General features: G+C 38.9%; 1 protein-coding gene across 1 annotated transcript in view; it reads left to right on the plus strand.

Annotated features, from left to right (window-relative positions):
* The window catches only part of ARHGAP42 (Rho GTPase activating protein 42), a 316,155-nt gene that overhangs the window by 111,116 nt on the left and 179,136 nt on the right, over positions 1-25,903 (plus strand). The window lies entirely within an intron of this gene.

Here is a 25,903-nt window from a genome sequence, read left to right on the forward strand (position 1 = left end):
TATTAGAGCATAGTTATTGGTGAAACACTTATCTATTCAAAAATATAATTTTATGCCCAGTGTTTTCAAATATCTGTGATGTTCTCTGTCTATGATGCAATGTCCTCATCTGTAATACGGGAAAAATAGTAGTATATATCCCACAGGATTGTTGGAAAGCATCTGTAGCAGCACCTGGCACATAGTAAATACATTTTGATGGTGATAACAATGCTGATAGTTACAGTGAGGTTTACAGACTTATCTAAGACATTATCTCTGATTTAACTGACCTCACTGTCCACTTAGGGGATTATATACACATATACAGCCATATTTCATTTCTTTGTGCTTTACTATACTGCATTTTGCAGATAATGTGTGGTTTTTGTTTTTTGTTTGTTTTGTTTTTGTTTTCAAATTAAGGGTTTTGGTAACCTGCATTGAGCAAGTCTGTTGGCACCATTTTTCTAACAGCATGTGTGTACTTTCTGTCTCTGTGTCACATTTGGGTAATTATCTCAGTGTTTCAAAATTTTTCATTAGTGTTATATCTGTTGTGGTGACCTGTGATGAGTGAATGTTGGGGTTACTATTAGGACTCTTTTGGGACTCCACAGACCCTACCCAAATAGGACTGTGAACATAATCAATAAATGGTGTGTTCTGACTGCTCTACCAGCCACCATTCACCCATCTCTCTCTTCCTGTCAGATCTCTCTATTGCCTGAAACATAAATATATTGAAATTAGGCCAACTAAAAACCTTACAGTGGCCTCTAAGTGTTCAAGTGAAAGGAAGTGTCATGTGCCTCTCACTTTTTTAAGCCAAAAGGTAGAAATGATTTAAGTTTACTGAAGAAGGCATGTCAAAACGTGATGCAGGCTTAAAGCTAGGCCTCTTGAACCAAATAGTTAGCAAAGTTGTGAGTGCAAAGGAAAGTTCTTGGAGGAAATTAAAAGTACTAGTCTATTAAACCCACAAGTGATAAGAAAACGAAACAGCATTATTACTGATATGGAGAAAGTTTTAGTAGTCTGGGTAGAAGATCAAACTAGCTACATTTCCTTAAGTCAAGCCCTTTGAGAACAAGTCCCTAGCTGTTTTTAATTCTTTTTTTTTTTTTTTTTTTTTTTTAGACAGAGTTTCACTCTGTCATCCAGGCTGGAGTGCAGTGGCGCGATCTCTGCTCACTGCAACCTCCACCTCCTGGGTTCATGCGATTCTCCTGCCTCAGCCTCCTGAGTAGCTGGGATTATAGGTACACCCCACCCGCCTAGCTGATTTTTGTATTTTTAGTAGAGATCGGATTTCACCATGTTGGTCAGGCTGGTCTTGAACTCCTGACCTCGTGATCAGCCTGCCTTGGCCTCCCAAAATGCTGGGATTACAGGCGTGAGCCACTGCCTCCAGCCCAACTCTTTTCAATTCTATGAATGCTGAAAGAGGTGAGGAAGCTGCAGAAGAAGAGTTTGAAGCTAGTAGTGGTTGGTTCATAAGGTTTAAGGAAAGAAGCCTTCACTATAACATAAAAATGCAAGGTGAAGCAGCCAAGTGCTGATATAGAAGCTGGAGCAAGTTATCCAGATCTGGCTGAGATCATGGATGAAGGTGGCTATACTAAACAACAGAATTTCAATGTAGACAAAACAGCCTTTCCTTGGAAGAAGTTGCCATCTAGGACTTTCATAGCAATACAAGAAAAGTAGTGAGTGTCTGGCTTCAAAGGATGGGCTGACTCTCGTGTTAGGGGTTAATGTAGCTGGTGACTTTAAGTTGAAGCCAGTGCTCATTTACCATTCCAGAAATCCTAGGGCCCTTAAGAATTATGCTAAATCTACCCTGTCTGGGCTCTAGTTATAGAACATGGAGCCTGGATGAGAGCACATCAGTTTACAGCATGGTTTACTGAATATTTTAAGTCTGCTGTTGAGACCTATTGTTCAGAAAAAAAAAAAAGATAGCATTAAAAATATTAGTGCTCATTGACAATGTACCTGGTCACCCAAGAGCTATGATGGAGATGTGCGAGGAGATTAGTGTGTTTTCATGTCTGTTAACATAACATTCATTCTGCAGCCCATGGATCAAGGAGTAATTTTGACTTTCAAGTCTTATGATTTAAGAAATACATTTTTGCAAGGCTATAGCTGCCTTAGATTTTGATTCCTCTGATGGAGCTCGTCAAAGTAAATTGAAAACTTTCTGGAAAGGATTCATCACCAGAAGTTGATTCTAGTGATTCCTGCTCACAAAGAGGTCAGAATATCAACGGAAGTTTGGAAGAAGTTGGTTCCAACCCTCGTGGGTGACTTGGAGAGGTTCAAGACAGTGGAGTAAGTAACTATAGGTGTGATGGAAGATTTAAGAGAACTAGAATTAGAAGTGGAGCCTGAAGATGTGACTGAATTGCTGCAATCTCATGATGAGACTTAAATGGATAAGGAGTTGCTTCCTACGGATAAGCAAAATACATGGTTTCTTGAGATCAAATCTACTCCTGGTGAAGATACTGTGAAAATTGTTGAAATAACAACAAAGGATTTAGAAGACTACATAAACTTAGTTGAGAATGCAGTAGCAGGGTTGACAAGATAGACTTCAATTTTGAAAGAAGTTCTATCATGGGTAAAATGCTATCAAACTGTAATTCATGCTACAGAGAAATTTTCTGTGAAAGGAAGATTCAATCAATGCTACAGACTTCATTGTTGTCTTAAGAAATTACCACAGCCACTCCAGCCTTCAGCAACCACCACCCTGATAAGTTAGCAGTCATCAGCATCAAGACAGGAGCCTCCACCATCAAAAAGATTATGACTTGCTGAAGGCTCTGATGATTGTTAGCATTTTTCAGGCAGGAAATACTTTTAAATTAAGGTATGTACACCATTTTTTAAGACAAAACACTATTGCACACTCAGTAGACTACAATATTACATAAATATAACTTATTTGCACTGGCATCAAAAATTCATGTGACTTGCTTTATTTATATTTACACATATTCATATATTGAACTTATATACTTTATATATTTTATTTATATTTAATGTGATATTCACTTTATTGCAGTAGCTTGGAACTGAACCCACAATATCTCTGAGGTATGCCTGGTCAATATAATACTCAGGTGTGGACTAAATCCTCTGGGACTGTGACACAGTTTGGTGTTATTTTTCTGAACTGTTAAGAGAAAGCCATTTGAGGAAGGTGGGTGTTATTAAGATGCCCTTAACTCACAGGGTACATTGCTCGAGCTGGGGAAGGATCACACAAGTAGGTTGTGGCAGTTGTATAAATGAACTTGGACAGAGGTCCCAAGTGTGAGACAGTTCTGTATAATTTGTGGAATAAGGCAGATGGTTCTTAGAAGGGATTAGTAGAAGATTAATTAATAGTTGTGGTCATACACGGGGTTACAGGGCTAGGCCTAGAAGTTTTTGTGTTTGTAATAGGCAGTGGGAGAATTCCCAGAAGTTTTTGGAGAGAAGAATGAGAGAATTAAATTACGATTCAGGTGATATTACTTGGGCAGCCATGTGAGAAAGAGATGAGGTGGGGAAGAAATGTTCTGGTTGGTTGTGGGATGACCACATTCTTTTAGGAAACATTAGCCTACATGGGTCTAGTCCCAGTGCCAGAGAGACAGCCATGCAGTGTGACCTGTACTACTAGAAATGTGTATACTTTTATGGGAGACTGACCTTTTCTGGTGGGGCAAAGAAAGGTTTTCTGTGAAGGTGACTTTGATCTGAGTTTTGAAGCCTAAATAGTATGCTGTTTTAAGCGCTTTATATGTGATCCTTACCCTACCTCTGCGAACTGTACCAAAGAAGTCTAACTTCCACAGGGAGAATTGGGTAGTATGTGCAGTTGTGTTCAACAACAGCATCTGATGACAGAAATGGGAAAGAGAAGTTAGAGAGATGTGAAAATTAAGAATTAGAAGAGTAATGGAGCCAAAGGAAATACTTCTGGGTTGGCGAGGCTGTGATTCAGATCTTGTGTAAATAGTTCAGGAAAGCAATAAACTAAGTACCATGTGTTATGATTCTAGAAAATATGATGGTTTAAAGAATATAAGAAAATGTGTTGTAGTTTTTGGGAGGAAAGAGATCCAAAGGAATGTTCTCATAGCACTGAAGAGACTTTGTAGGCATCAGAGGAAAAGCTCTTCCTTTAAGGTGGGAGAAAAGAAAGAGGGTTGATAAAAACATAGTAGAAATGTGAAACAGTAAAATGGTTGATTGGACAAGTGGAGAATAGTGTTATGAAGAAGTGGTTATTTAATGTGCCCAGGAGTTTGTAGACATGGTTTAGAACAGCCAAGAGGTTAAGTTATTCAAAAGACAAATAAGAGGACTGTGGTCAGCAATGAAGAGAAATTGAAGTTAGACATCATCAGTCTGTTAAGGATAGACTAGTTACTATGTTTTTGTGGATTTTTCTAGGAATACCCAATACTGAACTGTAAACAGTAAGCACAGTTGGGGGATCAGGTTCAAGTTGATGGTTGGCCCAGAAGACAATGGTGCTGGATTAAGGAGATATGGATTTGTATAATATGAAAATGGGTCTTGGTTAAGTGTGGCAATAATCGAGGCAGGAGGTTATTGATAGCCTTAGAAAGCAGAGATGGCAAGCCTAACCATTTAGCGATGTTGAAGGTTCACTGGGAACAAAGGGGAGTTGGAAGACAGGGAAGTTGTGAAATGTCCTGAGCTTGGTTTTGGAGCTGGTCTGGATAGTGATGAGATTAGGATGTAGCTGAGCTGGGAGACAGGCCTTAGGAATCCAGAAAGCTGAGCTCAGAGATTTGGATGTTTTATGGACAGGATCTTGACATCATCCAGTATGATGACAGAGTCAAGGACAGAGTCCAAGGAGAGGAAATGGCTCAAGAATGTGGTAGAGTATCTTATAAGCCATGGAGATGAAGATCCGACCACCCATTTCTTAGTGTTTCAAAGATCTTCATTTCACTTCTTCTTTTGGCCATGTTTCTGTTGTTGGAGCAGGGAAGAAATTCTGCTTTCGTGGGTGAAATCATACTGTGGGTTTTTATTGCTTTACTTGTTGTTTCAGAAAGGGTCTGAAATAAAGAATGTGCAATGTAATGAAAAAAACTATAGATACAAGTCTAATGGAATGCATTTCCACAGATTATATACAAAATAACCACTAATCGCACAGATCAAAATATTGCAGTGATAAGTTAACACTTCAGTCATATGATGTTATTAAAACAGTGATAGTACAGGTTTAATATCCCTTATCCAAAATGGTTGGGATCAAAAATGTTTTAGATTTCAGATTTAAGGCCGGGCGCGGTGGCTCACGCCTGTAATCCCAGCACTTTGGGAGGCCGAGGCGGGAGGACCACGAGGTCAGGAGATCGAGACCATCCTGGCTAACATGGTGAAACCCCGTCTCTACTAAAAATACAAAAAATAAGCCAGGCGAGGTGGCGGGCACCTGTAGTCCCAGCTACGCAGGAGGCTGAGGCAGGAGAATGGAGTGAACCCCGGGGGGCGGAGCCTGCAGTGAGCCGAGATCACGCCACTGCACTCCAGCCTGGGTGAAAGAGCGAGACTCCTTCTCAAACAAAATAAAATAAGTAAAATAAAATAGATTTCAGATTTTAAAAAATTTGGAATGTTTGCATTATACTTACTGGCTAAGCATCCCAAATTTGAAAATTTGATATTGGAAATGCTCCAGGGAGCATTTCCTTTGAACATTATGTCTGTACTCAAAAAGTTTTGGATTTGGGGACATTCTGGATTTTAGTTTTTCAGATTTGGGATGCTCAACTTGTATGTATAGATGGTGAGAGATTTTGTACAAAGATGTGTCAAAGAAGTTGTATTTAAAAAATTAGTGCTTTATTTGGGAAGAATAATATTTTTAGTGTACCAGGAAATTGTAAAGGGACTATATAATTAATTATAAAACCACTAATTCAGATTTTTTTATTGATAAATCATGAGTATTATATGTATATTTGTTAGGTTTGACCAAAGTCTTCAGTATGTTGAAACAATGAGTAAACAGAAATATTGGCTGGATGCAGTAGCTCATACCTGTAATCTCAGCATGAGGAAGATTTACCATATTTAGGAAGATGAATATGTCATCATGGTAGTTTAATGACTATTTGCAGAAAAGAGCCCAAAGAAACATGGATTTTAGAAATAGAACTTCCTCTTGTCTCCTTCTAACTTTAAATATTGAGGGTTTTTTGTTTTGTTTTGTTGTTTTTTTGTTTGTTTGTTTTTTACATTTCTGCTAAAGCCAGCTAAAATGCATAGTTTTAATGCAACAAAAAAGCACCTGAGAAAATAATGGAAAGTATGTTTCAGAACCTTTTGAGGAGGGTATAGTTTATTCTGTCTCATACATCTCACACACCTTCCATAATGCAGGATTTTCCACAGTGTGGACTGACACCTGCCATCATGTGGCTAGGCAGAGATCAGCATTTTAATGGCACAAATATAAGAAATAATCTAAAAGCTCTTTGTACTGACCTTAATAAAATGCTTATTACTTAAAAGGTGAGGATCTGGTATCAATTATTGATATATGCTTTTTAAAAAGTGCGTCTTTATTGGAAATGCTAGAATTTTTCCACATAAAATGCAGCACTTAAATGATTTGGGTTAGAAGGTGTCATTGATTAGGTGTCTTTGTGGTCAGACTCAGACTATCTCTACTACAGAGAGGGGCTTCTAAACCATGTAAACTTTGTGGTAACGTCTTCTCAGTTTTTGTACCACCACAGAAACCAGCCTTTTTCTTTAGATCACAGCTAACTTGGCTTTGCAAATGCCACCATTTCGTCTTAGGCTGTTCAAAATTAATTTGAACCAATGTTAACATAACAAGTGAACTCCATGGAAAAGGATGAAATGCTACGTTGTGGCCTTCTAGAAGAGATCTAGGTAACCTCTTCTTTGTTGTTTGTATTGAAATAGTGAAGTTGACTCTTGCCTCCATGCCACTGGAGGTGATAGTACCTCCCCTTAAATCCCTGGAACCTCATCCACCCCCATTTCTCCCTTCTTTATTTTTTTTAGAGGCAGAGTCTCGCTCTGTCTCCCAGGCTGGAGTGCAGTGGTGCGATCTTGACTCACTGCAGCCTCCTCCTCCCAGGTTAAAGTGATTTTCGTGCCTCAGCCTCCTGAGTAGCTAGGACTACAGGTGCACGCCACTATACCTGGCTAATTTTCCACCCACCTCGGTCTCCCAAAGTGCTGGGATTACAGGCATGAGCCACTGAGCCTGGCCTGTCCCTTCTTAATACACTCCTTCTTGCCTGTTCTCCAGCCCTATGGGTTTCTTTCTATTCCTCTTTGTGTGTCACTACAGGCTTCTTTTGAACTTACACTTTTGTCCTTTCCTCTGCCTTGAACATCCTCATCCATATCCTGTCATGACTGGCTCCCTCTTGTCACACAGGCTTCATCCCACATATCTCCCCTGGCCCCCTGCCCTTTCCATGTAGCCTTAGTTTAGTCCCCTTGAGTTCTAACATTATAACAGAAATACCTGCGCTCATGAAGCGTGCATTCTAAGGGGAAGAAACAAACATTAAACAAATTATGTCTGGTGGTGATAAATGCTAAAAAGAAAAATAATGGAGCTGGTGGGGAATGTTGCTGTTTATGAAGACGCCTGTAATCTCAGCACTTTGGGAGGCTAAGGCAGGAGGAAGGCTTTGAGGCCAGGAGTTAGAGACCAGCATGGGCAACATAGTGAGATCCCATCTCTACTAAAAAAAAAAATTGGATAGATTTAGATGCATACTGTATATCTAAGTAGCCTTGTTTGGGGAGCAACTAGATATATGGGTCTAGAATTCAGGGGAGGAGCTGGGGCTGGAGATATAAATTTAGGACTTGTCAACATGTGTGAGGCATTTAAAGCTATAGGAATGGGTGAGATCACCCAGGCTAAGAGTGTGAGACAGAAGAGAAAGGGTGGGAGGATAGAGCTCTGAGGTTCATCGAGTCCACAGTTTGATCAGATGTGGTAGAATCAAGGTAGAGTCTAATGTCCTCCTAGGGAGACATTAGATCAGTAGGAGAACTGAGAGAAAGCTTTTTGGATGGCTTGGTCAAAGCCCTGTTTCTTCACTTGCATATAGTAGAGATGTGGGACCATAACAGACATAGTTTGTGGACCCAGTGGCTGCAGCGTTCCTTAGGACAGAAGGTCCAAATTATCTGGTCCACTTTATGCTCCTCCTTTACCCTCCAATCATTGTCTGACCCCTGGGCCCCTCACTTTCTAGTATAGTCCCTGACCTTGATAAATGATTTCTTGTGTGTTTAGCAATGTAGGTTTTTTTTCTTGGCTATATCTTTGTCACCAATGGGGGAAGCTTCAACTTCAAAATATTTTATCTAGGGTTTATCTTAAAGAATTTATACCAGTGAACTTATTTCTTTTATTTTTCATTTTGATGAACATGAGAACTATCATTGCCCACAACATTTCACGTTTGCCTTTGACCTGTGTAAGTTACAAATTTTGCTTTAGGTTTTCCAGAATTGTGTATTCTTTTAGAGACAGGATCTCACTCTGTCACCCGGGCTTGTTACTGTAGCCTTGATTTCTTAGTCTCAAGTGATCCTCCTGCCTCAGCCTCCTGAGTAGCTAGGACTATAGGCACATGCCACCATGGCCAGCTAATTCTCAAGTTTTCGTCTTTTTATTTTTACTTTTCAGAGATTGTGGGTCTCACCATATTGCATAGGCTGGTGTTGAACACCTGGCCTCAAGTTAATGATTTCACCTCAGCCTCCCAAAGTGCTAGGATTGCAGGCATGAGCCACTGTGCCCAGCCTGTCTTTTTATCCTTGAGTAATAAAAGTACTTCCCTGAAATGAACTAGCTGTCTGGGCATTATTTTGGGACAAAAAAAATTATAGGAGGACTTAGAAGAAAAATTTATAACCTTCATTAAAATTTAAATAATATTTTCTTTATAAGACTATTAAGGCCTCTATTTTTCTTTCACTTTTGTTTTAAAACATAAAGTTAATAAAGGTTAATGGGAGTAAAATCAGAATAGTTTTAGGTGTTTATTTTTTAATTTTTTAATTTTTTTTTTTTTTAGTCAGAGTCTCGCATTGCCACCTGGACTGGAGTGCAATGGCATGATCTAGGCTCACTGCAACCTCAGCCTCCCGAGTAGCTGGGATTACAGGCACCTGCCACCATGCCCAGCTAATTTTTTGTATTTTTATTAGAGATGGGGTTTCACTATGTTGGCCAGGCTGGTCTCGAACTCCTGACCTCGTGATCTACCCGCCTCGGCCTCCCAAAGTGCTGGGATTGCAGGCATGAGCCACCACGCCTGGCATAGATATTTAAGAAAGAAAAAAGTGTGTTGGTAACATCATTTGATTTTGAGCTTTTGTGTGAGCCTCAAAAGATGTGAAGAATCTATTAGTGGTGCTCAGTACATTAGACATCAGGAATATGTGTCTGTTGAACCCTAAAATGTGTTTGTTGTTATGTGCCTTACATTATATTTCTATGGGGCAGCACTGCTTTAGATGATGATAGCAACTGACACTGAGCATTCCAAGGTGCAAGGCACTGCTGCAGTTGCTTCATATGTTTCAACTAATTTAATATGAACAACAGTCTTCAGAAGTGTATGCTATTAATATACCCATTTCAAAGAAGAGGAAACTCAAAGGCACATAACTAATACGTGGTACCGCAAGGGTGTGAACCCATGCTGTGGGGATCTGGAGCCTTCATATAAATCACAGTGTCACAAACTAAGACTCTATTTCAATTACAGATTCCATTAATAACAATAACTAACATATATGGTTGATATCATATGTAAGATGTGCTAATAAGTACTTTAGATGTATTACTTCAATATCTTACAAAAATTAGGGAAGAAGGGTAGAACATAGTCATAAGTTTTGAAATTATCTTAATTTTCAGTAAGTTCATCATATTGTTACTGAAAAGGGATCCCGATTCAAATCCCAAGAGAGGGTTCTTGGACCTTGTGCAAGACAGAATTTGGGGCGAGTCTGTAGAGTAAAGTGAAAGTCATTATAGATGTAAAGAAACAAAAGAATGGCTACTTCATAGGCAGAGCAGTGGCATGGGCTGTTCAATTGAGTATACTTATAGTTACTTCTTGATTATATGCTAAACAAGGGGTGGAGTATTCAGGAGTTTTCTGGGAAAGGAGTGGACCGTTCCTGGAACTGAGGGTCACTTCCCTTTTTAGACCATGTAGGGTAACTTCCTGACATTGCCATGGCATTTATAAACTGTCATGGCGTGGGTGGGAGTGTTTTTTAGCATGCTAATGCATTATAATTAATGTATAATGAACAATGAGGATGACCAGAGGTCACTTTTGACGCCATCTTGGTATTGGTGGGTTTTGGCTGGTTTCTTTACTGCATCCTGTTTTATCAGCAAGGTCTTCATGACCAGTATCTTGTGCCAACCTTCGCTCCTCATCCTGTGACTAAGAATCCCCAACGTCCTGGGAATGTAGCCCAGTTAAGTCTCAGCCTTATTTTACTCCACCCCTATTCAGGATGGACTTGCTGCGGTTCAAATGCCTCTGGTAATACTTAGGCATGTATTTCTATGAAAACTTTATCCATCAATCCTTTGACAGTTCCCACATTAAATTTTTGACATGTAAGATCTAAAAATGTTCAGTGAATCTGATAAACCTATTTAAGTCTTTCCCCCATTCTTGAACCCACAATTTATGAAGTAGTAGAATATTTTAAATGTTGAAAGAATTACGTATCCCCATTTCTCTTGATGAACGATTTCCCTTTACTTATTATTTTTGCCGTACATCTTTGCTTTGCAGGTGTGCCCTTGATAGGTGATACTGATTAATCTTAAGTTTCTGGCTTTGGTTCTGTTATATGCTTAAGTGCGATTATCTGTGAAGTAATACAGTTTCTTTTATTGTCTCAGATAAATGAGGCGCAATATGCCAAAATTCCACATGTATGAAAACGGATTATGTTTCTGGTATGTCTTAGGTTAACTTTTATTAGAAACAAATTTTAGGTATGTGGGCCTCTATAGCAACATTTTTCTACAGTGATTTCACCTGAAATAAAAAAAAAAGAATAATAAATCATCTCAATGTCCTGTATGTATTAAGTTCTGATTTTCACATTTACTGAATTGTGGATGCTTTCCATCTCCTGATTTCCAGTTTTCTGGTGAAATGTTAAGGTAAGAGTGAGAGGTGGTAGATCATATACAGTTTATCACTGCAATAATAGTGGCTTTTATATTGTAGTGCTAATAATCATAAAATCCATTTTTAAATTTTTTATTTGTTTACTTATTTATTTATTTTTTGTACAAGGCTCACTTTGTTGCCCGGGCTGGAGTGCATTGGTACCGTCTTGGCTCACTGCAACCTCTGCCTTCCGAGCTCAAGTGATTCTCGTGCCTTGACCTCCCAAGTAGCTGCCAATATAGCTGCCCGCCACCAAGCCTGGCTAATTTTTGTATTTTTAGTAGAGATGGGGTTTCACCATGTTGGCCAGGCTGGTCTCGAACTCCCGACCTCAGGTGATTCACCTTCCTTGGCTTCTCAAAGTCCAGGGATTACAGGCATGAGGCACCATGACTGACTCCTCATTTGTATTTTTTAATTGTGCAAAGAGCTTTTATATACATTTTCTTTTTTTTTTTTCTTTTGAAACAGACTTTTGCTCTTGTTGCCCAGGCTCGAGTGCAATGGCACGATCTCAGCTCACCGCAACTTCCGCCTCCCAGGTTCAAGAGATTCTTCTGCCTCAGCCTCCTGAGTAGCTGAGATTACAGGCATGCACCAACACATCTGGCCAATTTTTGTATTTTTAGTAGAGATAGGGTTTCACCACGTTGGCCAGGCTGGTCTCGAACTCCTGACCTCAGGCAGTCCACCCGCCTTGGTCTCCCAAAGTGCTAGGATTACAGGCGTGAGCCACTGGGTCTGGCCTTTTTATGTACATGTTATTTGATCCTTACAACAATCTGAAACAGCACAGCCTCTAAATGAGTTACTCAGTGTGATGTAGACCACCAGAAAGTGACCACACTTTATGTATAGTGCCCAATTCCAGGAGTTGGGGCTTGCAGCTCATTGTTCTGTTCTATCCCATGTCTTCTCTCTTTTAGTTTTGATTTTAATCACCTTGTGGTCAGAGATCTGATCTTTTTTGTATTCTTATTTTCCTTGTATATGTTAGGTGTTCTGAAAACCATGTTGGTTGTTCAAAATTTAGCATAGTGTTTAGTAGCACAAACTCCTTGATAGAAAAAGAAAAGGCGATTGTTGAGAATTATCAGTTTTCTTTTCACCATTTCTCAGATTGTTTGAATTAATTCATTATGGTTAAGTCTGACAGATAAATAAACTGTCTTTGAAAAAAAATTCATTAGTGTGAAGTAATTGAATAGGATAATTGCTAGGATTTCAGAAAACTGAAAGTGTTCATATTTATAGATTGTATCTTTTGAGTCTGTAACTGAAAATAACTTAGGACTCTTGATGATAACTACAAATGTCTGTCAAAATTCAAAACATGCCTCAGAATAGAAATAATGCAGTGTTTAGACCGTGAAGCCTACCCTGGTGTGTGTCCTTTTAGCCATTTCACTGCTCGTTAACAGAGTATATTAAAGAGGAATTAAAGATGTAGAACTGGGGCTGGGTGCGGTGGCCCATGCCTGTAATCCTAGCACTTTGGGGGACCAAGGTGGGTGGATCACAAGGTCAGGAGATTGAGACCATCCTGGCCAACATGGTGAAACCCCATCTCTATTAAAAAAAAAAAATATATATATATACTTTTTTTGTGTGTATATATATGTACACACACAAAAAAATTAGCCAGGTGTGGTGGCACACACCTGTAGTCCCAGCTACTAGGGAGGCTGAGGCAGGAGAATTGCTTGAACCTGGGAGGTGGAGGTTGCAGTGAGCTGAGATTGCACCACTGCACTCCAGCCTGGCAACAGAGCAAGGCTCTGTCTCAAAAAAAAAAAAAAAAAAAAAGAAAAGAAAAGAAAAAAAAAGGATGTAGAACTGAGACTTTTTTTGTGGTGCTTTTTAGTAGCTCTTGCAAAATAATACTTGGAAAGAAGGTGGTATTTTTCTTTAGTAAAATTCAGGTTGTATGCTATTAGGAGTTCTGCTGTCATAGCACATGGTCAACATAGAGAACTGAGTTGACCCTAATTTTAAAATATGTTTGTATTTTGCTATCCAGTTTTATAATCATCTGGGCATGAATTTTTTTTCTTATGATTAATGCTAGTCTCATAGCTGGTATTTCATGGTTATATATTCAATTGCTAAATTTAAAGATTTGTAGATGCATACGTGCAAATAGTCATCCAGTTTTTCTACTTTCCTGTTTCCCAAGACGCACCCTGCCCCCCACTTTTTTTTATATCTGACATTGACTGCAGGGAAGAATTTAAAGGGAACTTTTTTTAACCAGATAGTGCTATTGAAAAAGCAATTAGTTTAAAATAGGATACTCTGAATAAAGTACTTTCATATTCTTCTGACTCTTTTTCTGTTGACATATAAACTGTATTTTTTTTTTTTTTTTAAGTTTTTCTGTTTTCCTGTGCATCTTTGGGTGTTAAGGTTTTTTGTTGCATTTGGCTAAGAATATGAGCTCCCACACAACACCTGCACTTCTGGTCTCTTTCCTCGTGTCTCTAGTTCTTTCATTTTCCTGCCTTTGGCATTTATCCTAGTTTTATAAGTTTTACTTTGGAGTCTTGTAATTGCACATCATATTGAAATCTTTCCATTTTTATCTTTGCACTTTTGGAAATACATTTACTCTCTACTGTTGGCCATCACTTTCCATTGGTACAGTTGGGGAAGTGCTAGTCTTTATTCCATTCATAAACCATGTTTTGATGTTCTTCTTTGATACTTGGGAAGCACAAAGATACTTTGATATTATAAAAGGTAAAGGTATATAAAGTTAGTGTGTAACTGTCCCTTAAAAGGTTAACATCTGGGTGATGCACTCAGTTTTAAAGGACAGAAAAAATAAACCTAAATAGGCATCAGGTAGACTAGCAAAATACCTATAAAAAATATCCTGAGGGGAAATTTTAAATAATGGTAACAAAGCTATGGATGAATGGGAAATATCAGCTGACAGACCAACCAGATATTCAGAAATAAGGGAACATTTTTTGGTTAGCACAATGCTTTTTGTCTTTGCTTCTGATTAAACCATAGAGTATATTTATGCACTCCAGAAGAAAATGCAAATTTAACTTGATAATTTGATACATTTAATTTCAAGAGAAAGGGCAACAAAAGCTTTTTAAAATTAAACTTCTTTGGGCTAATTATAAATTAACTCTTAACTATAAAAAATAACTAGAAATCGGGTGTATTGTTTACTGACAATTTCTGCCAATGAAATACCTCATAAAATTATAGTAAATAGTTCATTACATTTTACTTGTTATAATAGTAATTAAAAATAACAAATTATTCATAAATGTTCCCTTTTTCTCGGAATCAGGATTCATAATTTGAAAAGCCTAACTCTTAGGGGTTAGCATCTTATCAAGATGCTATGTTACTTCATCCTGTGATTTATCTGTGTGTCACCCAAGATACTCATTTGCAAGTCAAACAGGAAATTGATTGGGAAGACATTGGGGCATCTCATTTATCTGTGAGAGGGCCCACATTGCTTGTGGGATTAAGAAACAGCCAGAATCAAGCTCTAAGGCCTCTAAGAGGTTTTTTGTCTCTGCCTCTCATTTGCTTATCGGCCTCATTTTGTTAGCTGGCTTCTTCCACATGGTGAGTCATAAACGTTGTACTAAACCTCACAGAAATTGTTTCTAGATAGGATTGTCTAGTTTTTCATTTTAAGACAAGATGAAGAAGAAAGAACAAGAAAAAAAGAAATGTAGGAGAGTCTCCGATTGGCCCAGCTAAGGTCACTTAAAGACGCTTGACCAATTACCCAAGGTTAAAGGGACAGAATATGTTGCATTGACTTCCCTTTGAATATAGAGCTGTTTTCAGAAACAAAGGAATTATTGTGAGTTGGGCAATCACTCCAACTCTTGTCTATTATAATATGGCAATGACCTGAAGAAATTTCCGGTTAACATTGTCATTTGAACAGAATACTGTGATAGTTGTGTATGAAATTTTACAAGACTTAGAAACATATTAATTCAGTCAAACATTATAAACATTTACTTAAAAATTAGGAGTCACACAAAGATGTACACTATTACTGTCTAAATTCAAAATTGTTTTGGAGGCCCCCTAGTCTGTTCAGTAATATGAAACCAGAGGCAGGCTGGGTGTGCTGTGTCACTCCTGTAATTCCAGCATTTTGGAAGGCCAAGGTGGGTGGATTGCATGAGCCCAGAAGTCTGAGACCAGCCTGAGCAACATAGCGAAACCCCATTTCTACAAAAAATACAAAAATTAGCTGGGTATGGTGTCACAGCTACTTGGGAGGCTGAGGTGGGAAGATCACTTGAGCCCAGGAGGCAGAAGTTGCAGTGAGCCAAGATTGTGCCACTGCACTCGAGCCTGGGTGACAGAGCGAGACTCTGTCTCCAAAAAAAAAAAAAGAGAAGCCAAAGGCATAAAAATCTAAGACTTAAAATGAAAGAAACAAAATTGTCATATTATGATATGATTTTCCACGTAGGAAATTGCAGATAATCTATAAATTATTAGAGATAAATAAGAGAGGTTAGCCAGGTTAATAGATGTAAATTAATTATATTTCTGAACAGAACCTTTAAAAAGTGGCAAAAAAATAAGAGACTCAAGGATAACTAAGCAAAGGATGTGCAGGACTTTCTTGTGTAAAATTTAAAAAAAAATAAAGATAGTAAAGGGGAACTAAATAAATAGAAAACCAATCAATGAGTCAGTTCAAAAGAATGGTTTTAACCAACATTCTTTTTTCCCCTGACTATACTAGAAAAGATAATTTACTGTAATAATTCAACTGATAGCAATTTGGTTAACTTTTTTTTACTAGTGTAGTGGTTAACCACAGGCTGGTCCTGAAGCTAGTGTATTTCCTTTTTTCAATTGGAAAATGTGGCCACCCTATGAAAACCTTACGTTTTTTACATTCCAGACTTCTACCAAACCTTTGTATCTTTCACATATTTTCAACGTTTGAAAAACTGATGTACTCTTCATTTGCGTAACCATATCTAACTACCTTGGTGGAAAAAAAACTGTGCTACATAGTAGTTGCTTTATTTCTATTGAGGGAAAATAAAATATCCCCTCCCATCTGAGATTTTTAATTCTATTCACTTTATGTTTTACCTACAGAATTATTTCTATTACTACAGGTAACAGAACACTATGTAAGTGATGCAAATAAAATAACGTGTTTTCAGGATCAGCAGGAAACCAGAACACAAACTGGGAAAGTCTAGGTTCCAATTAGTTATTGACATCTAGTAAAGCTTTAAGCTCCTTGAGACTTTTCTTTTTTATAAATGAGGAGTGTTCAGCATTTCCCAAAGTGTAAAATGGAAACCACCAGCAATAAAATGAACATTTTATTTATTTATTTATTTATTTTATTTATTTTGATGGGTGGGGACAGAGTCTTGCTGTGTCACCCCAGCTGGAGTGCATTGGTGCAACCTTGGCTCAATGCAACCTCCGCCTCCTGGGTTCAAGTGATTCTCCTGCCTCAGCCTCCTCAGTAGCTGGCATTATAGGCATGCGCCACCACGCCCAGCTAATTTTTGTATTTTAAGTAGAGATGGGGTTTCACCATGTTGGCCAGGCTGGTCTCGAAGTCCTGACCTCAGGTGATCTGCCCGCCTCAGCCTCCCAAAGTGCTAGGATTATAGGCGTGAGCCACCGTGCCTGGCCAGAATGAACATTTTAAATCTTAGTAGTTCCATATTTATTTCAATGTGTATTGGATACAGAACAACTCTGGATTTAATGAAAATTATTGCTTTGCAGGATGCTTAGTAAAAGAAGTAAATCCATTTATCAGGAAAAATGTAGGACATGGCCATAGCCAAAATCGTGGAAGTAGAATGTGAATGACTAGAATTTGGGAATTCATGGAGTAGGTGATCTACACTGCTTCTGCCTCGAATGTCTTGAGTTTTTTTTTTTTTATTTTCTTTGGAGACAGAGTCTTGCTCTGTTACCCAGACTGGAGTGCAGTGGTGTGATCTCCGCTCACTGCAACTCCCCCGGGCTCAAGTGATTCTCCTGCCTTAGCCTCCTGAGTAGCTAGGATTATAGGAGTGCACCACCGCGCCTGGTTAAGTTTCGTATTTTTAATAGAGATGGGGTTTCACCATGTTAGCCAGGCTGGTTTCAAACTCCTGACCTCAAGTGATCCGCCTGCCTCGGCCTTCCAAAGTGCTGGGATTATAGGCATGAGCCACTGAGCCCAGCCCAGATGTCTTGATTTGATTGTCTTCTGTGACTGTGTACTTTGCTGGACAGTGTCAGTGATTAGCCTTAAGTTCACTACTTCATTTATGGAGCTTACACTTAAAAACTGCTACCAAAAACTGATTTCTTTTCAATTTATTTTTTAAAACAATTTTTTAATGTTATATTTTTATTGCTTTTCATAGAGATAGGGTCTCTCCCCATGTTGCCCAGGCTGGTATTAAACTCCTGGGCTCAAATAATCTGCCCACCTAGGCCTCCCAAAGTGCTAGGATTACAGATATGAGCCACTGTGCCTGGCCCTCTCTTCAGTTTCTTATGAATGAATGAGCCTTCATATAGTGAACACATTAATAATAGGTTCAGCCAGGTTCTTCTTATATCTTTTGCTTAAAGACACAAGCTGTAAACTGTAGGATTTGGAAAACTATAGCAAAGCGGATGGTGGACCATAGCGTAGTTCATTTTTATTTACAAAACAGATGAAATGTATGGGATTTTCTACACTGAAGTAGTTGGAAAGGATAGCAATAATTTATTTTCAACAAATATTTATTAGTCTCTTTCTCTGGGCTGGATATTGCTCCAGAGCTGAGAATACAACTCTGGTGAAAAAGAGCTTCTGCCTTCTAGTTGGCAGAAACAGACATAACAAAGAAGAAAGTCAAAATGTATTATCAGATGGTGATATATGCTCTGGAAAAAGGGAGATAAACTAGGATAGGTAGCGGAAGGGGCTGTAGGTGAGTTTTTAATGTCAGGAAATCAAGGAAGGCCTCAGTGAGTAAATGGCATTTAAGCAGAGACCTGACAAAGAGAGAAGTCAGTCTTATAACTCTCTTGGGAAAATGCTTTTCAGGTTGCCCAGACAGCTTTACAGCAGCAAGTACAAAGGTCCCGAGGCTGGAAAGTGCTCAGACTATTTGAGGAGGAGCAGAGGCAAATATGGCTAAAGCACAGGAACAAATGGGAAAGTGGGAAGAGATAAAGTGTGGTTGATGGGGTGGGGGGAATATGAAGAATATGTAGGACTTTTTAGGCCTTGCAAGGAATTAGACATTTGCTCTGTAGAAGGGTCTTTTCAGCAGAAGTGTGACATGAACTGATTTAGGAATTTAAAGGACTACCCTAACTGTTATATAGACTGTAGAGGACAAGACTGTGTGCTGAGCTCCCCTTAGGAGGCTGTTTTCGTTATTTCATTACTTAAAAGACAATGATAATTTGCACCAGGATGAAAGTAGTAGAAGTGGTAGAAGTGTTCAGATGCTGGGTTTATTTTGCAGGTGATACTAACAGGATTTGCTCATTGATCAAATGTAGATTGCAAGAGAAAGGGAGGTGGCAATGATGTGTCATTGGTAGGATTTCTTCACCTCAGCACTGTTGATATTTTGGAACAGATATGTTTTTGTTATGGGAGTCTGTCCTGTGCATTGTAGGATGTTTAGCAATATCCCACGCCTCTATGCTCTTGAGGTGCCCTACTTCCCCTTAAATTGTGACAACCAGTGTCTCCAGACATTTTGTCCCCCAGGGGGCAAAGTGAACCAGTTGAAAACCACTCATTTAAGGTTTTAAGCCTGATGGGATTCTGAGATGGAGGGACTGTAGGGGGGAACAGGTGTGGTGAGTGTTATCAAGCATTTTCTTTTGGACATGTTAAATATTAGCCAAATGCAGTGTTGAGTGGAAATCACCAATGTATAGATGGTATTTAAGTTCACTTTTGTCATTGGATGAGATTCTGCAGAGAGTGAGAGTGAATTAGGTGATGAGCTCCTTTGACTCTCCAGGGTCCTCCATGTGGTTAACAATAGTTATATCTGGGCCAGTCTCAGAAATTGTTTGCTCTTGTAAGTAGACTTAATAAGACTTCCACAGTGTGTTGACTCAAACAATCCACTTGCTTTCTCTGAATCCCTCTAATAAGTATATATTGCTATATTTTATATTCTTGAGAGAAAAAGACTAAAATACAAATACTCTTTCACCAACCCTTTTTAATAAGACTGGCGGCAACATGTAAGTCACTTTGTCTTTTGATAGGTAGGAGGAATGAAAAATAGCAGAACAGGCCGGGGGCAGTGGCTAACGCCTGTAATCCCAGCACTCTGGGAGGCCGAAGCAGGTGGATCACGAGATCGAGATCGAGACCATACTGGCCAACATAGTGAAATCCCATCTGTACTAAAAATACAAAAAAATTAGCTGAGCATGGTGGTGGATGCCTGTAATCCCAGCTACTCGGGAGGCTGAGGCAGGAGAATTGCTTGAACCCGGGAGGCAGAGGTTACAGTGAGCAGAATTCGCACCACTGCATTCCAGCCTGGGCATCAGTGCAAGACTCTGTCTCTTAAAAAAAAAAAAATTAGCTGGGTATGGTGGCATGCACCTGTAGTCCCAGCTACTTGGGAGGCTATGCAGGAGAATCACTTGAATCTGGGAGGCAGAGGTTGCAGTGAGCCAAGATAGAGATTGCACCACTGCACTCCAGTCTGGCGACAGAGCAAGACTCCATCTCAAAAAAAGAAAAAAAAAAAAGGAAAGAAAATAGCAGAACAAAGGGCTGTCACTAACAGGCATTAAAGTCTAACTCTTTGGGCATAATAATGATTACACCCTTCTAATATTAAGCCGTTCTCACATTGGTGTAAAGAAATACATGAGACTGGGTAATTTATAAAGATAAGAGGTTTAATTGGCTCACAGTTCTGCAGGCTGTACAGGAAACATAGCAACTTCTGCTTCTGGGGAGTCCTTAGGAAACTTACAGTCATGGCGGAAGTGGAAGCGGGAACATCTTACATGGCACAAACTGGAGGGACAGAGAGATAGGGGAGGGGCTACAAGCTTTTTAAAACAATCATATCTCATGAGAACTCTACCACAAGAACAGCACTGCAGAGATAGTGCTAAGCTATTCTTGAGGGATCCACCTTCATGATCCAGTCCCTTCTCACTAGGCCTCACTTCCAACACTGGGGATTACAGTTGAACATGAGATTAGGGTGGGGGCACAGATCCAAACCCTATCACTTATTGTGTACAGATATGTAGGAGGCTTCACATACGGTGTTTCTTCTTCCATTCATCACTTGACTTAATCTTGTTCATTCTTCAGGCCTCAGTTTACATAAGATGTGAGTCGGCCTCATGGTGGACACATCCCTTGGGCCCTCTAAAACAAGTGCTCCCTCTTATGGTGTCTAGTATTTTTTCTTTATGGAACTTATCATCTGTGATCATATACATGTTTGTGTTTTAGTTTATCTCCATTAAACCATATAACCTCTTTGAGCAGGACCCAAAATTATTTAACACTGCTGGTCCCAAGTGCTTAGAACAGCAACATGGGATGTATGAATGGTATTATACTGCAGGTTACTTTTCCATTACCCTTTGTTTCATAGACATCCTTGTACTGTTATACATCTACTCTTTCATTATATGGGTGTATGATAATTTACCCAATCATTTCTATGTTGATAGTCATTTATGTAGGCTGGATTGCCTTCCAAAATCACCCTTTTTAAGGCAAATTGTGTGAAAGAGAAATAGAGTCTACACGCATGGAATTTTGGTCATGTTAATCACTAATGCTCTATTCTGTATAACTTACAATATTTATTTTCCCTTGAAAAATGAGCTAAATCGAATCTGTGTTTGTTGCTCTGAGCCTAGTTCCCAGATAGATGTGTAGATGTGTTTCTTCTTAGATGTGCAGAATTTTGAGTTAATGAGTCCAATTAGAGAATACCTAGAAGTGACATTAAATATTAACAACTTTGTTTTTCTGTAGTTATAGTAAAATACACATTTCATATAATGTGCCATCTTAACCATTTTTAAGTGAACAGTGCAGTAATGTTAAGTATATTCACATTGTTATGCTACCAGTCTCTAGAACTTGTCATCTTGCAAAATTCAAACTCTATACTATTACACAACAGTTCCTTATCTCCCCCTCCCCACAGCCCCTGGCAATCACCCTTCTACTTTCTGTTCCTAGGAGTTTGACTATTCTAGATACTATGTGCAAGTGGAATTCTATAGTATTTGTCTTTTTGTGACTAGCTTTTTTCAGTTCACATAATGTCCTCAAGATTCATTCATGTTGTAGCATGCATCAGAATTTCCTTCCTTTTCAAGGCTGAATAATATTCCATTGTATATACATTATATTTTGTTTATCTATTTATCCATGAAGGGACACTTGGATTGCTTCCACCTTTTAACTATTGTGAATAATGTTGCTTTGAATATGGACATACAAATATGTCTTTGAGACCCTGGTTTCAATTCTTTTGGATACAACCCAGAAGTAGTATTGTTGAATCATATGGTAATTCTATTTTTAATTTTTTGAGGGACTGCCATCCTGTTTTCTATAATGGCTGCACTGTTTTACAATCCCACTAACAGAGCACAGGTATTCTAGTTTCTCTGCATCCTCACTAACACTTGTTTTTTTGTTGTTTTGATACTAGCCATCTTAATGGGTATGACAACTTTGGGGTTTAATTTTGCTCTTAGACATGGTTGGGGTGGATGGAGATATGTGCTCTGTATCCATGAATTCACAGAGTTAACAGACAGTGAATATTTTAAAGTCACAGGAAGCATCAACTATTTCAAGACACTGATGCAAGAGCATGCTTTGTGGTAGGGCAGATATTGTCAAAACATCAAACATTTTTTACTGTGCATTTTAAGATGCTAAATGATTAAGAACGATGATCATTGTGTAAACAGACTAATATAAAGTATGTTTATACATTGGATAATTTAGTCACTCAAAGTTTCATTATTTTAATTGGCAACAATTAGTTGACAATAATTTCCTTTGCCTTTTATTCTTTTCAGGCAATGTTTTAAGAGGTTTTGCTGCCAGCCCCCAAAAAGCAGGCAATAAAAATGAGAATAGCTTGATGTTTCCATGGCAAACTTCTCAGTGTTGTTGTAACTGGAACTTGGATGAGGATGAGACAAGTCACATTGGAGAAGGGTAAAGCTAGGAATCTAGGCAGCTTTGTGGGGTCTGCTCACAGCCTGATTAGCCATGTGGTGACAAGTGGAAAGATAGACTTGGATCAAAAGGAGGATAAGTCTATGAGAGAAATAACCATTAGAAGCCACTGGCAGAGTTCCAGACAGCTAAAGTCTCAGGAAGCCTGTCTCATCAGAAGTGAATCAGGCTGTGGGTGGGGACGTGAAGACTGACCCTCCGGAATACAATTCATTTCCAGTCAGAGGACGGGGGATTCTCCACCCAGCACGGTTGACATTTTGAGCAGGGTGCTTTCCTATTCCAGAAGACTATTTCGTGTGTTGTAGGATATTTAGTAGCATCCCTGTACTCTACCCACTAAACGCCAGTAGCAGACCAATGATGTTGCCCTCTCCCTAGTTGTGACAACCCAACATGTCTCCAGACATTGCCAGATATCTCCATTTGAGAACCACTGGAGTGGTATATTTAATGGGGTGCCTTTCTAGTGTATCTAATAGGTATCCCTTAACATTATCTGACTTACAATTAGTTGGGGGTACTTATTAGTCTTATTGACTAGACTGAAGATCTCTAAAGATAGGGGAGCTTCTTATCTTTATCTTTTTCGTGCCCAACCTTGTCTCTTTATGTGTAAGCTGAAGCTCAGGAAATGGTTGTTGAATTGAATTTAGATGAAGTATTTGTGCAAGTATAATCTTCTCCAATTTGAGTGTAAGTTTCATAAACTCAAATACATTTTACATATTTGTATAATAATTAATGTTGCTTAACCCCTCCGTATATGCCAGACATTATGCTAAGCTTCTTACATGAATGCTCTCATTTAATCCTCAGAGCCACTGCACGAGATGACTATTATTATTCTAACTTTAGAGATGAAAGAATTGAGGCCTACCCATTAATGCCTATAGGTAGCAGAACTGAAAGTCTAACAGGCATTCAGAAGTGCAGCTTTTAACCTCACAGAAGATTACTTACTCAGCTATCTCCATACCCAAAAAATCCGCAGGGCATTGCGTGAAGTGTTGGTGATGATACTGATAGTTCATCAAACCAAGATGGTAACAGTCTGTCAGAATGTTATCAGAGTTTTAGCTTGGCAAGTCAAGGACTTTTATTTCCACTGATTGCTTTTGTGAAACAGTAATTTTGTAAATTGCAAACCATTCATATTGGCTCCAATAGTCTGAGGCCAGATCTAGCATGGTAAAGCAAGGGAAGGGAATTATGTTGCCTGAAAGAGGCTAGCAATGCCTGCTGATCTACCCATTAATGTGTGTCCCCCTGGTCCTTCCATCCTGCTTCCTCCAAAGTTATCTTGTTCAACTGCTTTAATTTTGTTAGCTTCTTTGCCTGGACCAGCATGTATAAATGCAATCATCCATTGACTCATTATTCACCCATTATCCATACCATCTGGTAGCCTCTATGCCATGATAGATATGATTGACAAATGTGTAAGACAAGGGTCCATTCTTCAGATGCTGAGTTATTGATGGAGACGCATGTACATAACATCAGTGATGTAGGATGTGATGGGTGCTAGAAGAGGCACACAGGCAGAGTGTTACCCAAGTTCAGAGGAGGGAGGAGTTGCTTCTAGTTGGAGGAATTTGGAAAGACTTAGTGGAGGATATAGCCTCTGCTATCAGCTCTGAAATGATTTATGCCAACGACAGCAGATAGAGGGGAAAAGGTGAGGAGAGAAGGAAATGCCAGGGAGAAAGGACTGTTCAGCTGAGCTGACTGTTCCTGGAGTGAATATTGGAGAATGTATTTATCCAAAAGGACAGCTTACATCTTTTTGTATCAATCAGAGCTTGTTTGTAAACAGGGCAATGAAAGGTATATTGGTGCCTTCTATCTGATTCGAAGTGCTATGGTGTTTTTGTTGTTGTTGTTGTTTTTTGTCTATGGGAAGCTGTTGTCTGGTGATATCTGAGAAAGCTTAGCCTTGACAGTTGGGTAAGATTTCAGCCAGATTATATAGAGGTAGAGATGGCATTCCCATAGGAAAGAAGATGTGAACAAATGTAGGGAGATGCAAAAACATGGATGGCTTTAGTAGGGAAAAAATGGGTTATGTAGAGGAGCAGAAGAAAAAACTTCATATAATAAAAACCTTAGAAACCAGGCTAAGGAGTTGGACATAGCTCAGCAAGCATCAGAACTTTAGTGAGTATTTTTGGGGTTACATGATCAGAGCTAGGGAGACTGGATTGTCACTCCCGAAACAGCAGGACCTTGATTCATTTTTGCATTCACAAAACGTAGCAGTGGACCTGGATGAATAAAGGTATACTGAGTGAATCCGTTTTATTGTTAATATTTAGAACGGCTCATCGGAGGAGTCCACAGGCAAGTGAGGTAAGTTAGAAGGCTATTGTATTAATGCTGAGAAGAAATCATGGGTCCTAAATGATAACTCCTCTAGTGGAGATGGAGAGAAGGAGAGGTAAACAAGTGGTGAGAGTGGTGAGTGAAAATAGAAATGGCAGGGACAATAACTGATGGTATGGGGTACAGGGCTGAGGAGATGGGAGAGGAGGATGAGGTTTGTAGGTTACCAAGTGAATGTCAGTGCATGTGAAGGGAATGATGGATTGCAGATAGTAGGGAATTTGCTGAGTTTAGCTTGCAATATTTTAGGAGAGGTCCATAGTGATTAAGAGCACAGAATATGAAATTTGTGCATCTTGAATCCGCCTCTCATTAGCTGTTTGATCACTTAACATTTCATTTGTTTCCCCGTTAGTGATAGGAGGATAATAATAGCACCAATGTAAGGTTAGTATGATGCTTAACTAAGCTAATATTTGTAAAGCTCTTAGAACAGTGCCTGCCAGATAAGAGCCACATAATTATATGTTAAATAAAATCAAATTATTAGGGAGCTTTCCAAATCTGTATCCAAATATAGAATAAAGAAAGGGCTCAAGATTAGAACATGAATGGCTTGTGAGGCACTTGTTTTTCCTCCCTGATATTTAGGAATTCTTGATTTAAGAATATTCATTTTGAGTTTAGTGGCACAGTATTTCTTTTTCATCATTGGCATTTCCCATTTCATTTTGGATATTAATTTTTGGAAATTTCTGTATGATTTCTCAAATTTTCATTTGATAATTTTTGGTGCAGGATCTCAGCCTGTTAGTATGCCATAGTGCTCGGAGGCAGTAAATATGAAAAGGTAAAGCATAATAAAGTCTTGGGTTTCATATTATATCGGTGGTTCCCAGGCAACTCCTGCTAATTACTAATGGAGTGTGATTGTATCTCCCTTTCTCTAGTTTCATAGCTATCTCTTTTTCTTTGTTTAATGACACCACTTGTACTTCTACTTTAAGACTACCATTGAGGTTATTGGGTAGTTCTGAAGTGGGGGTGGTTACTAGTAAGCCAAAAATCAATGAAGTCTGAAGTCACCATATAATGT

Source organism: Symphalangus syndactylus, chromosome 3 (assembly GCF_028878055.3).
Source record: "Symphalangus syndactylus isolate Jambi chromosome 3, NHGRI_mSymSyn1-v2.1_pri, whole genome shotgun sequence".
NCBI lineage: Eukaryota > Metazoa > Chordata > Mammalia > Primates > Hylobatidae > Symphalangus > Symphalangus syndactylus.